At 50.2% G+C, this 12,806-nt stretch overlaps 1 protein-coding gene and 8 non-coding genes across 9 annotated transcripts in view; 6 read left to right on the forward strand and 3 right to left on the reverse strand.

The window, feature by feature from the left end:
- The window catches only part of LOC118856634 (histone H3-like), a 191,429-nt gene that overhangs the window by 146,355 nt on the left and 32,268 nt on the right, over window positions 1-12,806 (forward strand). The gene's annotated exons all lie outside the window — the stretch shown is intronic.
- TRNAQ-CUG lies at window positions 454-525 on the reverse strand. The gene has a single exon. It is a non-coding gene; the product is annotated as a tRNA-Gln (tRNA).
- Window positions 1,319-1,390, reverse strand: TRNAQ-UUG. The gene has a single exon. It is a non-coding gene; the product is annotated as a tRNA-Gln (tRNA).
- Window positions 2,912-2,983, forward strand: TRNAQ-UUG. The gene has a single exon. It is a non-coding gene; the product is annotated as a tRNA-Gln (tRNA).
- Window positions 3,777-3,848, forward strand: TRNAQ-CUG. The gene has a single exon. It is a non-coding gene; the product is annotated as a tRNA-Gln (tRNA).
- On the forward strand, window positions 6,725-6,806 carry TRNAS-GCU. The gene has a single exon. It is a non-coding gene; the product is annotated as a tRNA-Ser (tRNA).
- TRNAS-AGA lies at window positions 8,146-8,227 on the forward strand. The gene has a single exon. It is a non-coding gene; the product is annotated as a tRNA-Ser (tRNA).
- On the reverse strand, window positions 9,675-9,746 carry TRNAW-CCA. Its single transcript has one exon. It is a non-coding gene; the product is annotated as a tRNA-Trp (tRNA).
- Window positions 12,565-12,636, forward strand: TRNAM-CAU. Its single transcript has one exon. It is a non-coding gene; the product is annotated as a tRNA-Met (tRNA).

Consider the following 12,806-nt stretch of genomic DNA (forward strand, 5'->3'; position numbering starts at 1 on the left):
CCCATCCTCTGGTCCCTTCTAAAAAAAATATGGCACCGAGATGAGACACAGTGCTCCAGATGTGAACTAACCACGACAGAGCACAGCAGCAGGATCTCCTCTCTGGCCCACAACACTCACTAGACTCCAGTTAATGCAGGCAGAGGTGACAGGGTGGTGTGTTGAAATGAACACAGGACACGGACCATTTAAATCAGACCTCTGACGTTTTGTAATTCTGTGAACTCATTAGAGTCACTACAGGATGTCCCGAAAAAAAACTGCTTTTGGGGGGGAAAAAAGTATTGAGAAGAGGGAGTTGGGGTTGGGGAAGGAAGGGAGGGAGGGAGGAAGGCAGGCAGGCAGGAAAGGTCTAGCTACCGTCAGGTACACACAAAGAGAAAGACATGCTGACTGAGCCTGCGGATCGGTTCAACATGTTCAGGGCCACCAGCAAAAGTCGCTTGCACGTGAAGGTTCCACCGAGATTTGAACTCGGATCGCTGGATTCAGAGTCCAGAGTGCTAACCATTACACCATGGAACCGGCACGAGTAGCCCTCCCTTCCGAGTTTTATCCGACGCTACTAGCATCCAACTTTTCCATTGGCTATTCACTCATCTGCAGCCCTTCCTTCTCCCCAACAGGTTTCCAAGTCCAAAGTCAGGCACGGCCTGCGCGCCTAAACAATTCGCCTCTCCTCTCTCGATCCGTCACCTTCCTAGAGCCCTCCTGGCACCTTTTCGCTCTCAAAGAAACCCACAGAGAAGAAAATCGTCCACCTGGTCCTCTTCTGACAGATGGATCCCTGCACGAACCGAGCCCGCCCCCGCCCACCCCACCCCCAACACACCTTCTTGAATCCCCCTTTCCTCCCCCTCTCCTCCTGCACCCCCTTCCTTTCCTTCCCCTCCTTCCTCCCCCTCCCCCCCCCCCCCAACTCACCTCCTTCGGCTGAAGAAAAACCCAGGTTTTCTTGGAGAGAAATGAAAAGCAGCAGAAGGGGAAAGATCTTTCGAGGAAGAGCCCACACTCCCTACCCGCTCCGACCCCTCAGCACAAATGCCACTCTGTGTTAATTGATTGTTGTCGCCAGAAAGGACGGACGGACGGACGGACAGACAAAAGCACATAGCGCCTGAAGATCTGCAAAGCACTTTACCTTCACGTCATCTCATTTGATCCTCTTTCCAACCTTATACTCCCCTCTAGCAGATGGGAGAGTCATGGAATCATCTGAGACCGGCTCCGTGGGGACAGAGACTAGGTCGCTTGTTCTCCTTCACTTTAAGCCCACACCACTCCTCAATGAATTTTGCGAGACAGGACCCAAAAGGGAAGGTCCTACCGAGATTTGAACTCAGATCGCTGGATTCAAAGTCCAGAGTGCTAACCATTACACCATAGGACCTTTGCTGTACGTCACTGCAATAATGACACTCTTTGTTTGACACATTAGCTCTTCCAGAGCCGAGTTTCACCTGTCTCTCAAGAGCTCTGAACTGCGGACTTGTCAAGGCCAATGACATTCCCAACACTGTCACTGAAGGAAAGCTGATCTACACCATCGCGCTGGCACATCGCCTTCAACAGAGTAGGGAGCAAAGAGCCATTTTGTATAAAAACTAAGATACAATACCTGGATTTAACTGATAAAAATGGATCTTGTTGAACTGTCCTGCAAAGCACAGCCGTATAAGCTACCTTATTAAGAATTGGCCTTTTGCCTCCCCAGGAAACATGCAGTCTGTCTAGGAGCTTTGCTACTTTCCAGAAGGCGATCCAGTCTGGTTTGCTCAGAGTATCAGCGGCGATTTTACTTCTAGAGGACACAGGGTTTCCCGCATTCTTCAATTCATTTTCTTCTGAAATCAACCATTCATTGAAAGTTTCTGTTCCAATTCTTCACTTAGGAAGCTTCCTACCTTTCTGGTGTAACACCCTCCACAGAACTTTCATCCTCAATGAACTAGAATTCAGGTATCATAAATGAAATAAACCAAGCTAGTTGGAGATAAGGGAGTGGGAGGAATGACGCGTTCGTATTGGAGTTGGGGTGTTCAACTATTAGGAAGAGTGAAGGAGAATTGATTTTATTTTATTTTTCTCTTTTATATGATTTCCTTCTGGTGGCTTACTGCATATCCGTTAGACATCTTAAGCCCAGGATATCCAAAACAGAACTTACTATATTTCCCTTTTGAAATTTCCTCTTACTGTTTAGGGTACCGTCACCCACTCAGTCTCTAAGGCTCTCAACCGAGATACCAGGTTCGACTCCTCATCCTGTCTTCACATCCATATTCAATCTGTTCCCAAAGTCTGTCGATTTTATCTTCTTTACATCTCTCGCATACCCTTCCCCTTCTCTGCTCTAACTACCAACCACCCTCCTGCATATCCTCTTTGCTTCACACTTGGATAATTTTAACCTGTTGATTGGTCTTCAAGCCACGAGTCTGAGCGTCCTTCAGTCCATCTTCCACTTAGCAGGCAAATTATTCTTCCTAATGGATAGATCTGACCATGAAACCACCGTCTTCCATTACATCCACTCCGGGGTCCTAATCACCTTCAGTATCAAATGTAGAGCCCTACATTCTCCACCACCCGGACACTTGAGCTCTTTGAGAGCAGGGACTGTCTTTCTCCCGTCTTTGTTTCCTCAGCGTTTAGTAAAGCGCCTAGGCACATAGTAGGTACATGTTGATTAATTGGTTAATAAGCTATTCTCCCGATCCTTCCGAACTACAGTGAAAGACTTGTGCCAGCGCGATGGTGTAGATCAGCTTTCCTTCAGTGACAGTGTTGGGAATGTCATTGGCCTTGACAAGTCCGCAGTTCAGAGCTCTTGAGAGACAGGTGAAACTCGGCTCTGGAAGAGCTAATGTGTCAAACAAAGAGTGTCATTATTGCAGTGACGTACAGCAAAGGTCCTATGGTGTAATGGTTAGCACTCTGGACTTTGAATCCAGCGATCTGAGTTCAAATCTCGGTAGGACCTTCCCTTTTGGGTCCTGTCTCGCAAAATTCATTGAGGAGTGGTGTGGGCTTAAAGTGAAGGAGAACAAGCGACCTAGTCTCTGTCCCCACGGAGCCGGTCTCAGATGATTCCATGACTCTCCCATCTGCTAGAGGGGAGTATAAGGTTGGAAAGAGGATCAAATGAGATGACGTGAAGGTAAAGTGCTTTGCAGATCTTCAGGCGCTATGTGCTTTTGTCTGTCCGTCCGTCCGTCCGTCCTTTCTGGCGACAACAATCAATTAACACAGAGTGGCATTTGTGCTGAGGGGTCGGAGCGGGTAGGGAGTGTGGGCTCTTCCTCGAAAGATCTTTCCCCTTCTGCTGCTTTTCATTTCTCTCCAAGAAAACCTGGGTTTTTCTTCAGCCGAAGGAGGTGAGTTGGGGGGGGGGGGGAGGGGGAGGAAGGAGGGGAAGGAAAGGAAGGGGGTGCAGGAGGAGAGGGGGAGGAAAGGGGGATTCAAGAAGGTGTGTTGGGGGTGGGGTGGGCGGGGGCGGGCTCGGTTCGTGCAGGGATCCATCTGTCAGAAGAGGACCAGGTGGACGATTTTCTTCTCTGTGGGTTTCTTTGAGAGCGAAAAGGTGCCAGGAGGGCTCTAGGAAGGTGACGGATCGAGAGAGGAGAGGCGAATTGTTTAGGCGCGCAGGCCGTGCCTGACTTTGGACTTGGAAACCTGTTGGGGAGAAGGAAGGGCTGCAGATGAGTGAATAGCCAATGGAAAAGTTGGATGCTAGTAGCGTCGGATAAAACTCGGAAGGGAGGGCTACTCGTGCCGGTTCCATGGTGTAATGGTTAGCACTCTGGACTCTGAATCCAGCGATCCGAGTTCAAATCTCGGTGGAACCTTCACGTGCAAGCGACTTTTGCTGGTGGCCCTGAACATGTTGAACCGATCCGCAGGCTCAGTCAGCATGTCTTTCTCTTTGTGTGTACCTGACGGTAGCTAGACCTTTCCTGCCTGCCTGCCTTCCTCCCTCCCTCCCTTCCTTCCCCAACCCCAACTCCCTCTTCTCAATACTTTTTTCCCCCCCAAAAGCAGTTTTTTTTCGGGACATCCTGTAGTGACTCTAATGAGTTCACAGAATTACAAAACGTCAGAGGTCTGATTTAAATGGTCCGTGTCCTGTGTTCATTTCAACACACCACCCTGTCACCTCTGCCTGCATTAACTGGAGTCTAGTGAGTGTTGTGGGCCAGAGAGGAGATCCTGCTGCTGTGCTCTGTCGTGGTTAGTTCACATCTGGAGCACTGTGTCTCATCTCGGTGCCATATTTTTTTTAGAAGGGACCAGAGGATGGGCAGAGGAGGGCAATCAGGCTGGCGAGGGGACCGGCTACGGTTGGGTCAGTTGAAGGGATGGCAGAAGGCTTAACCTGGAGAAGAGAAGACTTAGTGTAGGTGTACTATAGCTATAGATCTATTTGCCCGGGTCTTGATAACCAGATTTGAAATGAAGTTGTTAAAAGTAGAGAGAGCAGAAAATTCTACTTCTTGTATATCACCTGGATGCCAAGGAGAACAGCAGCTGGAACTTAGGTAGAATAGTAGTTGGCACGTCCTGTAGTTAACAGGAGATAAACTCCAAGCAAGGATTCATCCACAAAAACCATGACCTCAAAGGTCTATGCAGAAATGGAGAAAGTACAGATAATGAAGAGAAAGAACAAGACTGACTCTTTCTTGGAGCAACCCTAGCCATTAGGACTGACCCGACAAAGACGTCCTCGTGAAATCACAAGGAAGCTTGTGATGAGGCAAATGGTTTTAGAATGTAAAGCAGAGACATGACAGTTTGACAAAGAAATAGAGAAACCCCAAAATGTGATGGATGACATCCTTAGCGTTTCCCCTGTTGCTTGACCCTTTTCCCTATAAAATTATAGAAATGTAAAGCTGTGCCATATAGAATTGGAGCAGCGCTCAGAGCAAATTGGACCAATTGTCCTTGTTCCAACAAGTGAAGTCTTTTGGCTTCTGGGAGTGATACTTAGTGCCTGGTATTTGAGAATACAAGAAAGGTGAAGCAGACGGAATCTTCTTCCTTCTTCCTTCTTCCTTCCTTCCTTCCTTCCTTCCTTCCTTCCTTCCTTCCTTCCTTCCTTCCTTCCTTCCTTCCTTCCTTCCTTCCTTCCTTCCTTTCCTTCCTTCCTTCCTTCCTTCCTTCCTTCCTTCCTTCCTTCCTTCCTTCTTCCTTCCTTCCTTCCTTCCTTCCTTCCCTTTTTCCTTCCTTTCCTTTCCTTTCCTTTCCTTTCCTTTCCTTTCCTTTCCTTTCCTTTCCTTTCCTTTCCTTTCCTTTCCTTTCCTTTCCTTTCCTTTCCTTTCCTTTCTTCCTTCCCCATTCCCTTTCTTTTTTCCTCTCTCCCCCCTTCCTTTTCTCCTCCCTCATTCTCTTCCTTCTTTCCTCCCTCCTTTTTCTTTCCTTTCCTTTCGTTCGTTCGTTCCTTCTTTCCTTCCTCATTCTTTTCCTTTTTTCCTCCCTCCCTCTCTCCCTCCCTCCCTTTTTTCCTCCCTCGTTCTCTTTCTTTTTCCCTCCCTCTCTCCCTCTCTTCCTTCTTTCCTCCCTCCCTCCTTTTCTTTTCCTTTCCTTTCGTTCCTTCCCTCCTCCCTCCCTTCCTTTTTTCCTGCCTCCCACCTTTCCTCCTTCCTCCTTCCCTCCCTCCCTCCATTCCTCTCTTCCTCTCTATCTCTCCTCCTCCCTCCCTCCCTTCGTTCCTTCCTTCCTTCCTTCCTCACTCGCTTCCTTTTTTCCTCTCTCCCTCCCTTCCTTCTTCCTCCCTCATTCTCTTTCTTTCCTCCCTCCCTCCTTTTCTTTTCTTTCCTTTCGTTGGTTCCTCACTTCCTTCCTCCTTCCCTCCCTCCCTTCCTTCCTCCGACCCTTCCTTCCTTCCTCCGATCCTTCCTTCCCTCTCTCCCTTCCTCACTCCCGTCCTTTTTCCTCCCTCCCTCTCTCCCTTCTTTCCTCCCTCCCTCCTTTTCCTTTCCTTTCCTTTCATTCGTTCGTTCCTTCCTTCCCTCCCTCCCTTCCTTCCTCCGACCCTTCCTTCCTTCCTTCTCTCCCTTCCCTCCTCCCTCCCTCCCCTTTTTCCTCCCTCTCTTCCTTTTTTCTTCCCTCCCTCCCTCTCTTCCCTCCTTCCTCCCTCCGTTCCTCCCTCCGTTCCTCCCTTGCCTCCTTCCTCCCTCCCGACTGACTCCCTCCCTCCCTCCCTCCCTGCCTGCCTGCCTGCCTGCCTGCCTGCCTGCCTTCCTTGTCTTGTGTTCCAGGCGTCTCCTAACAGGTCTCCCTGCTGAAGTCTTCTCCCTTTCGGTTTTGCTCCCTATCCGTGCAGGGCCCCCCAAGCCCCTGCCTCTACCCCGCTCCAAAGCATTCCTCTTCTACACCGTTCCCCTTGGATTGCCTTTGGTCCCTTGTTCCCTGCCCCCCTCCTCTCCCCCGACGTGTGGACCCCAGCCCCTCCTGGTACCCCCACATCAAGCAACCATCGGCCTAATAACCCGGAATCGGCGTTTTGATCATCCTGTGCCTTAGGACTTTTTTCCTTTGCAGTGCCAGAGAATGGGAAGGGCTGTAAGGGAGAGCGGAGAGCGGGGCTGTGTCTTCAGACACACCAGCTGTGAAGCACTGGAAATACAGGCATTTGAAAGGACCTGTGAGCCACTACATCGTGATTGTGCGGGGTTGCGGCTATCACCTGTGTATCAGTGTGGTGACGCTGGCAGAGCGGGACGAGGTGGCCGAGTGGTTAAGGCGATGGACTGCTAATCCATTGTGCTCTGCACGCGTGGGTTCGAATCCCATCCTCGTCGACTCCTCTTTCTTATGAGCGTTGTGGCTTTTAAATTCCCTCTTCCGATCTGGGAAACCTCTGGAACCTCCAACCCCGGAGAAAGGAGCCTCTTGAGCTATCATCCTTTGGTGCGTTTGTTAACTAAACCTGGGGGGCGTCCCCCGGTGTTCATAGGTGGTGCTCCACCTTGAGTGGACTGTGTTTTGTTTTTTTTCCTGCTGCGGGTTATGCTGCAAAATTTCAGACTCGCATCCCTCCACGATCTGCCCCGCCCCCTGCCGTTCTGAGCGCAAAATCTCCAGCCAGAGAGGTTGACAGTGTCAGAGCATCCCCAGGATGATTCTGGACGCCGGAAGAGCCCAGAGACCCAGAGGCGTCCCCCTTTCCCTACCACCCAGTACTTTCCACTCCCACCGCCCCCCAACTCCCCGCACTCCGCTTTGTGCCACGCAAATCGTGGGCACAAACACCAACGACAAACAGGCAGCCGCCGAGGTGTTAGGCGCTTCGAGTAAAGTGCGTTCCCTGCCCACGTGGACTGCCTCCCCAACTGACACTCCCTGCGGTCCAGCCAGATCATTCTCTTCACCGTTTCCGCAACCCGCCGTGGCGGTCCCCTTGACTTCAAGCCTCGGCCTGTTCTGTTTGGTCCACCCGGAAATGTCCTGGCCTCGCCTCTCCCTGGTTCAACATCTATCTATTCTCCCGTTCGAGATTAGCCCAAGCCCTCGGCACCACCACCACCAGCAGCACCCTCCTCCCACCCACCCCCTCCCCCTTCCCTCGGTGTTTCAGCCACCATCGCTCTCTCCTCTTGGCTCAACTCCCAGAGCCCCTTAGCCGCCCGTGTGTGAAATGCTAGCAGGTTAGAAGAGCCTGACGGCACCTCTGGGATCCTGTCTTTTAGATCACGTCCCTGAGTAAGTAAGCTGAGACCCAGAGAGGCGAAGGGAGTTGCTGCTGTGGTTCGTGTTGGCTTCTTCCCATTTGGTCTCAGGAGGTCTCAGGTAGCCCAACGCAGGCAGGGATGGGCTGGTAGTGGAACCTCACCAAATGCTTACGCACGAAATGGTAAGTGGATGAAAGGCTGGGCTTTGGGTGTCAGCGAATCCCAGAGTTGAAACTACGGTTCCTGGAGAGCCTCGGTTGTTGTGCCATTGACTCCGCTCGAAGTGCCAGCATGGGGGGATAGGTCGGCTACTGTAGGGGCCGGGTGTGCGAGTGGGCGTTGTCGCATTTCGGGAGAGGTAGCCTCTGGGTCAGTCTTGAGTGAGGCGAGAGGCTGAGCGGACTGGCTCCGGGATGGCAAGGTGCTTAGGGACTCTCTAGTGTAGGTGAAGATGAGACAGTGGAGGGAAGTAGTCGTGGCCGAGTGGTTAAGGCGATGGACTAGAAATCCATTGGGGTTTCCCCGCGTAGGTTCGAATCCTACCGACTACGAGGTTGCGTTGTCTTTTCCAGACAGCTGCCAACTCCAGCCCCATCGAAGTTGTATCAGTCAGGTGAGTTGATGGTGGTTGCTTACCCTGTTGCCCTGTGACTGACTGGACTCGATCCTTGGATTAGGAGCTTCGAAAGCAAGCCTAGGGACTCGGAGGCTTTTTCTCCTATTCCATTTTGACCTTTGAGTGGACCTGCGAAGAGGGTGCATTCCAACAACAATCCAAAGGCTAGAATGGGAGATTCCCCCACTAAGCTCCTGGAAGCCTCCAGTAGTGTCACCTTTTCGATCTCCTTCCATCGTCCCCGGAGCCTTGGGTCTTCCTGGAAACAGTAACTGCTTAATAAAACGATTGTCGTACCAATGAAAGAATGAATTGATAAATGTCCCCAATGTGCCGAGGAGAATTACAGGCATTGGGAAAATAGACAGACAGACAGACAGACAAATAGGAAGAAAGGAAAGCCCTGCAAAGCACCTTTCCAGACCCTGGAGGAGGGCGGTCGGTGGGTGTGTCGTTGGATGAGGCACCTCCTCCAACAAGCCCTACGTTCTGTGAGGTTCACAGGTTCAGGCCGAATGTAGCAGAACACGTGCCCGACTGCAAGTCTCAAGATTTCAGGTCCGACGCTTCTCTGGCAGACGCCAAGAGGTTGCGTTTCTGGGCCTTACTTCATGGTTAATTCTCTTTGCCTCCGCGTTTTAGGGTTTCAGGTCTATTGCACACCGCAGTGAGAAGGAGAACGAGGCGATTCAGGGCACGAGAGAAGGAAGCCCGTGCCTGGAACCTCTCCATCTCTCCGGAATGAAAACTTCCGTCCTTTCAGCTCCAGGTTCTAGACGGGTCCCAGGCCTCCGTTTTTTCCCCCGAGTCGGGAAGTCGCTCCCCGGGCATTCCCAACTTTCCGGTGCCCTTCCCTCTCCTCTAAGCCTGACCCCTGAGCCTGACCCCTCAAAGCAAGGCAATACTTCTTGCTCACCTAGGTGTCCCGCAGAGAATTGCTCTGGCTTGCTGCGCGGAGCGGCCAAAGTGCGGAGAGAAAAACTTTGAAAACAGCGTGAGAAAAATAGAGCCGCGCACCTCTTATGAGGCAAGCTCTAGGGTTGCTCTCTCACCCCTTTGTGCTACTAGTAGTAAGTATCTGGCATCCTCTTTGTGCCTTCCTCACCATGGAGAATCCGGAGTGAGGTGCGGATCGCAGCCATCCACGGTGTGTTCAGAGTAGCAGGGTAGACAGGCTATGTCCCTCGGCCGGTTCAATGTGTGGCTTGAGAAGTTGTCGATGTAGGAGGCCTACTTGAGGATGGGAAGCGTGAACGCCCAGAAGTTGTCTCCTACTCCCCCCCACCCCTCCTCCCTGCGTTGACTTGTGTGTGTCTCCCCTCTGTTTCTTCCTTTTCTCTCATTGGTAGGGACTGTATTGTTTGGAGAAAAGAAAAGTGACTTGACCCCGACGTGATTTGAACACGCAACCTTCTGATCTGGAGTCAGACGCGCTACCGTTGCGCCACGAGGTCCTGAAGGACGGGGTCCTTCTCTCCCTCTTAAGGATTTCGACGGCATAAATGCATTTCTTCAGCCTGTTCATTTTGTCCATCTATCTCTTTATTCGCTCCATCACGAAGCGCTTAGTAAGAGCCTATTCTGAGCCAGGCTTCGAGTTGGACGCCGAGGATGTCGGGACCAAAGGGTCCCGGCCCGTGTCTTCTAGGAGCTTACAGCCTGCGGGAGAACAGACATTCACCTTGCCATCTGTTTATCTACGGCACTCTTTATTCATTCCATTCCCTTCAACAAAAGTTTGTCAAACGTCTGCCCACTCTGTGCCAGGCCCTGAGCTAGGCGAAGAGGAGGAAACAAGCAATAAGCTGAAGTCAGGAGGCGGGGACGTCGCACACCCTTTAGAGCTAAGTCTCCTTTGCTACACCTCCGCCCTGTGGCTAGCTTAACCCGAGGAAGACGCCCGCCCCCAGGGTAAGGTGAAAATTCCTCCGCCTGACGTCTGGAGCTCACCTTTCCAGCAGCATTTCCCCTTCTCTATGACACTCTACCCACCCGCCAAACTCACCCCAGTTCTGGAGCTCGGCAGTGCTATCTCCCGCCTCCGGGCATCCAGCAAGCCTTAAGTGGACTTTCCTCATTTCGCCTTTCCCGGATCTCCATCTTTCTCCGATGCCAAGCTCAGGGGCCTTTGGCTCCCAGCCTCTCTCCTCCCCGCCAGGAAGAACGCCGCTAACTTGCAGGCAGGGACCGTTCCTTCCTCATCCTCAGATTCCCCCACCTCCGAACACAGCGCCTTCCATTAAGAGTAGGAGCTCAAGGAAAGTTTGAGCGATTAAATGTGTTGACATAGTAATGACTTAAACATTTCTCTTCTGTATACCTTTGAATTGGATTTATTGGAGCTCTTCTGTTTCTTGTGGTGAGATTATTAGTCCAAAGGAAATGCGGTGTCTGGGGGGAGGGAGGGGAGAGTGTTGAAAGGGGACAAGAAGATGAAGGGAGAATGGGGAAGTTTTGCCCGATGAAACGCTTAGAGACAGTGGCCGGAGAAAAGAAACAAAACAAAACGCTCTTTGTTTCCTGGGTGAGAACAAACTTTCTCCCAATCTCATCACGAAGAAACTTTGCACTGTATGCTTAGCCAGCGTGTGTGTGTGTGAGTGTGTGTGTGTGTGTGTGTGTGTGTGTGTGTGTGTGTGTGTCTTTGTTGTGCCATTGACTTCTACGCAGTCTGGCGAAGCGTAGAAACACTTTTTCGGAGTAATATTTTAAAATGAATAAAATAAAAATAAATATTATTATCAAGGAAACTAATTAAATTGAAATATTTTCCTCAAAACGTGGTTTTTAAGTTCAAGAATTCATTAGATTCTGTTTCAAGCCGAATAAATATTCCGAGAATGTCATAGCTGAAATGGATCTTGGAGGTCGTCATTTTGTACAGATGAGGAAAGAGAAAGTTCTGCCCAAGCAGGGGTCCTAGGAAAGTATATAAAAAGCACATCTAACGAAAACAATTTGACCAAAAGTAGCGACATTCTGAGCATAGATGACACTGATGCGGTTTGGGGTTGCAGGGACCCCAAAATATCGAGGTCCAGGGCGGAGTTGTCCGGGAAGAATACAAGGACTCAGGCAGTATTCCAGTCAAGTGGCAAAAAGTTGATTATAACGCTAATAAAGGTGAGCAGAGCTCCTTTGGGGAACTCTTAGATAGAAAAAGTACAGGGAATGGTGTGCCAAGTATGCTAATTAGATGGTGAACGTACATTTTCTGTACCTTGGGCACAGGTGTCATTCACTACTGGCATGGGTGTGGGGGGGGAGGGTGGGTTCTAAGGGTCTGCAACAAGGTCTGCTACAAGTTAGCTCAGGGAGTTGATGTCTATGTGTTGACGTCTGGATTGTGTACGGCAACTATGGGAATCAGTACATGATAGTTCTGCTGGTAAGTCCTGTTCATACAAGGGAAATTCTAGAGAGGTCAGCTTGTTCTTGTAACAGGGAGAGATAGTTTGCCTCAATGGAGCCCACTCATGAGTTATTGCAAGAGATAGGGCCTTTGGGCTGGGGAGAGAGACGGGCCTAGGGCTGGGGTCTTAGCACCCCATCAATACTGTGGTGCCTCTTCTTCTCTCCTCCTTCTTTATGGTTATCTTTTGACCTTACATCACCTAGGTTTTCTCCTGTACTTTTCTCACTTCCCCTTGCAGAGAGCTATCCTTTATAACAGAGGACTTGTTTTCAAAAAAAGAAAGAGGAGAAAAATGTCGAGGTAAAGAACAAAAAAAAGGAAGACAAGAAGTAAAGAAAAGGAAGAAGGGGGAGAGTTCTTTAAGTTCGATGGAGAAGTTGAAAAACAATTTTGAATTGATATCCAATGTTCCACATCGGAACCCTTTATCTCTAAAGAAGCAGTGAGAAAGTGCATTCTTTTGATGCATCGCCCCTTCTTAGGAGTTATCTGGTCTTCCTGATACCTTTGAGGGGAAAGTGCCCGTGGGGCTGTAAGAGATTGAGTGGGGCATGTGAAGAAGAGAGCAGAAAGACTTTTATCTGGAAAGTTTTCGGGTTTCTCCAGAAGGTACCTCAGTTGTACTGGAATTGGCAGAGGGGGCATGAGAGGAGTACCATAAGCCACATTTGCGAGTGAAGTTTGACTTGAGGGTCGTGGTTTCCAAGACTAGGGTGTGATAGGGTGCGTTCTGAGTTGTGTTAGATCTGAGCCTAAACCTAACCATGAATCAAAAGAGAAGAGAGATCCCAAAATAGTAGGAAATGGGTAGAATGGAACCTACTTGAGGTCAACCGTTAAAAGTAGAGCCGTGGGGAAGCAGAGTGGCGCAGCGGAAGCGTGCTGGGCCCATAACCCAGAGGTCGATGGATCGAAACCATCCTCTGCTAGCGCATTTTTCAGAACATTTCTAAATGTATCGAGCTGGCGCAGTTTCACGAGAATATTACGTAAATCTTTACTTTTGACACCTACTGGCTCTGCACCATGGAAATGTTCCTGAATCTCTCTGTCTCAGCCTTAGTTTCTCCATCTATAAAATGAAACAGTTGGACTCCGT

Source organism: Trichosurus vulpecula, chromosome 7, assembly GCF_011100635.1.
Source record: "Trichosurus vulpecula isolate mTriVul1 chromosome 7, mTriVul1.pri, whole genome shotgun sequence".
NCBI classification, from domain to species: domain Eukaryota; kingdom Metazoa; phylum Chordata; class Mammalia; order Diprotodontia; family Phalangeridae; genus Trichosurus; species Trichosurus vulpecula.